Raw genomic sequence first — 3,558 nt, 5'->3', positions numbered from 1 at the left:
AAAAAATAAACAGATACAATTTTTATATTTAAATATTTCTGCATGTCACTGAAATACAAAATGGATATCCATTTTATTCTAGAGTGATAAATCTCAATATATGAACCTGTTAATGTTTGTTCCAATTGTTAATATCCAGATAAGATTGTTTATCTTAACACTCACTATCAAATTATTTTCTTTGATTTTATTCTGTAATCTGATTGAATATTTGCTTATTTTTGTGAGTGGGAAATAAGTTTTATTTTTGTTTGGGGAGTTAGCCAGTGTCTAACCTCAGAACTTCTGGAACTGCTTCTTGGTGCCTGTGGCCTTTGTGACTTGGAGCACATAGTCTTGCTCAGTGGTGGGCTATCATGATGTCACCAATTTGCACATCCCTGAAGCAAGGGGACAAGTGTACAGACATGTTATTATGGCACTTCTCAAAACGATTCTACTTGCAGATATAATAGAGATAGTCCTTGTGGATGGCAATGGTCCTCTGCATCTTCATCTTGGTGACCACACCAGGTAGGATTCGCTCTTAGATGGAAACAGTACCCATGAAGGGGCATTTCTTGTCTATGTAGGTGCCCTCGATGGCCTCTTTGGGTATCTTGAAACCTAGATTGATGTTCTTATGGTAACGGGGGAATTTCTTTTTGCCAGTTTCTCCCAGAAGCACTCTCTTTTTGTTTTGCAAGATGGTAGGCTGCATTTGGTAGGCTTGCTCAGTCTGAGTGTCTGCTCTCTTCCTTGCAGATTAAGGAAAAGCAATACTTGCTATTTTATTTTTACTTATAAATACTGTGTTCTTTGCATTTGAGAACTTGCCCTCTACTAAAACTCACATATTCTTAGCAACTCAAACTTAAAAAAAATTTCCAACAAAGCAGTAAGTGTCAAGGAAGTAAAAACAATACAAACAATATGTTTACCAAACATATCAGTGTCATGGAGGAAGCACAAATGAAATGATTACTGTTATAAGCTATGGTGTTTCAAAATGGCTCACTGTGGATACTCTTAGCACAGCACTGGGAATAGTAGGATATATTTGTGAAGTCAGCTCACTTCTCCTGATGACAAGGATTGTGCCCAGACCTCAGTACAGGAAAATTATTTCTAATCTGGGGCAGGCTTTCAGATGGTACTCCAGGCACAGCCAGTTTCTCTCAATGAAGATGGATATATTTAGGGCATAACTGTATTAAATTTACATTGCTTTCATATTGAGTTAACAGTGAACATGATTACTTCATATCTGCTTGACATCCTTTAGTGTTTCTTTTTTTTTTTATTTGAATTAAATCCAACTCTCTTTGTTTCTCTGTGTTGAGATTTGAACCTTGGGATTCATGCATGCTAAGCCTTCACTCTACCATTGAACCATATCCTAAGCCTCCAAATCTAAACTGTTGATTAAGTTTAAAAGTGATAAAAGAGCTTTTGTACTTTATTATTTATTTATGAGAGAGGGAGAAAGAGGCAGATAGACACACAGAGAGAATGGGCACACCAGGGCTTCTAGCCACTGCAAAAGAACTCCAGACACATGCACCACCTTGTGCATCTGATTTACATGGGTACTGGGAAATTGAACTTGGGGTTTTAGGCTTCACAGGCAAGTGCCTTAACCACTAAGCCATCTCTCCACCCTCCTGTCTGTACTTCTTTCACATCCTTGAATGTGTTGATGAGAGTGGCTGGAACATTCTAATTCACTTTCATCTTCAGTTTTCCTGGCAGAGTTCTCCATTACTCATCTTGCTTCTTTAGTTTCAGAGTGTGGATTTTGTCATCTTGCTTACAGTTCTTAATTTTCAGATGTATTAGTTAAGTCCCTTTATCAAATAAAGCCTCTTTTCCCCCAAACAAAACAAATAAGAAGGTTAGAAGCATAGCCATAAGCAACTTTTCACTTGTGTGGTGCTTCACTTATTCTGTGGAGGGGCAGGATTCAGTGCCCACTGTCAGTATAGTAGCATTTGTAGTTTGGGTTTTATACAGCTTTTTCTGGTCAATACCTGAATGGAGCTCCAAAAACTATAATAGTAAAACAAATGGAATCAATAAAAAAGGAAGGTGGAAGGATATATGACCAGGAAGGCACAGCATAGAATAGAGTTAAACTCTGTGAATATTCTACATGACATGCTTATTCACTCTAAAATTTTCCCAGAATAACTTAGGGTGATCTCCTTTTGTGTGTGATACCAGATCCAAAGCCCAAATTCATGTATTTATGCTATCAACATCTCCAAGTGTGGTGGTTTGGATCAGACATCCCCCAGAAACTCATGTGTTTTGAATATTTGAACCCCAGCTGGTAGCAATTTGGAAGGTGGAGCCTTGCTGGAGAAGGTGTGGTGCTGGGGGATGACCTTGATGTTTATTAGCCTCTACCTTGCCACTGTTACTTGGGTGGCTCATTCTCCTGCTGCTGTTGTCCATCTGCTGTGGCAGAGGCAATGTCCAGGCTTTGTTCATGCCATGCTGTCCCCTGCTATCACATAGGTTCTCCTCCAGATTCTAAGCCAAAATAAACCCCTTTCTCCAATAAGCTGCTTCTGGTTGGGTGCATTATCCCAGCAGCCATAAGGTAAGTGCAGCACTAATTCAATTACTTTCATATCATTTTAAAAACTAACCTTTCAGAGGTGAAATACAATTTACTTCTCTAGGATAATGCTTTGACCTTCTCTTTAGAAAGAGGCATGTAAAAATCACCTTGACGCTTTGTGCTTGGAGGGCTGTGTTGCCAACTCACCCTGTGATACCAGGAAGTCCATTTTGGCTCAGTTTGAATTCTGATTTCCAACAGGGCTGTGCCCTTGCTGTGTAAGTCCTCTCCTCTGAATTTTTAGCTGTTACTATTAGGAAGTAAAGCATGCTAATATCATGCTAATATGTCAAACTGTCAGTGAATGCTTTCCTAAAATATTAGAGAAAGTTTATGACTAAATGTCAATACTGTTTGTATTTTATTTTATTTGAAGAGAAAGTCTGCATGTACATCAGACATTAGGTTATATAGGTAAATAATGATGTCTAAATGGGTACAGAAGCATTTTTGAGGTTAGTGGTTTAGGAAGCAAATCTTTTATGTGTTATAGAGATACATCTGAACTGAGGATGCTGAAGGGTGTCAGTATTTCAGAGGTAAAAGATGAGGCATCAGAAATAGTGCACATGGGCTAGAGAGATGGGTTAGCAGTTAAGGCATTTGCTTGCAAAGCCAAAGGACCTCGGTTCAATTCCCCAGGACCCATGTAAGCCAGATGCACAAGGGGGTGCATGTGTCTGGAATTCATTTGCAATGGCTAGAGGCCCCAGCATGACCATTCTCTCTCTCAAATAAATAAATAAAAATAAAGTTTTTGAAAAAAGAAGTAGTGCACACAACTATGTGCAAGATAATTTTAGTGGGAAGATTACCATTGCACACTGATCATTGTTGATGTGCATTGATAATTCTGTCCATCTTCAAGGCATACTTGAGTCACTGAAGTGAGGCATTTGACTTCATCAACAGAAACAGAGAAGAGACGGAGAACCAAAGTGGGATTCTCTCAG

General features: G+C 38.8%; 1 pseudogene; it reads right to left on the bottom strand.

Moving 5' to 3' along the window:
• Positions 1-276: 276 nt before the first annotated feature.
• On the bottom strand, positions 277-2,774 carry LOC101596944 (annotated as a pseudogene).
• Positions 2,775-3,558: the final 784 nt, after the last annotated feature.

This window comes from Jaculus jaculus, chromosome 9, assembly GCF_020740685.1.
Source record: "Jaculus jaculus isolate mJacJac1 chromosome 9, mJacJac1.mat.Y.cur, whole genome shotgun sequence".
NCBI lineage: Eukaryota > Metazoa > Chordata > Mammalia > Rodentia > Dipodidae > Jaculus > Jaculus jaculus.
Note: the sequence above shows the minus strand (reverse complement) of the source record. Positions and strands in the feature narration are given on the sequence as shown.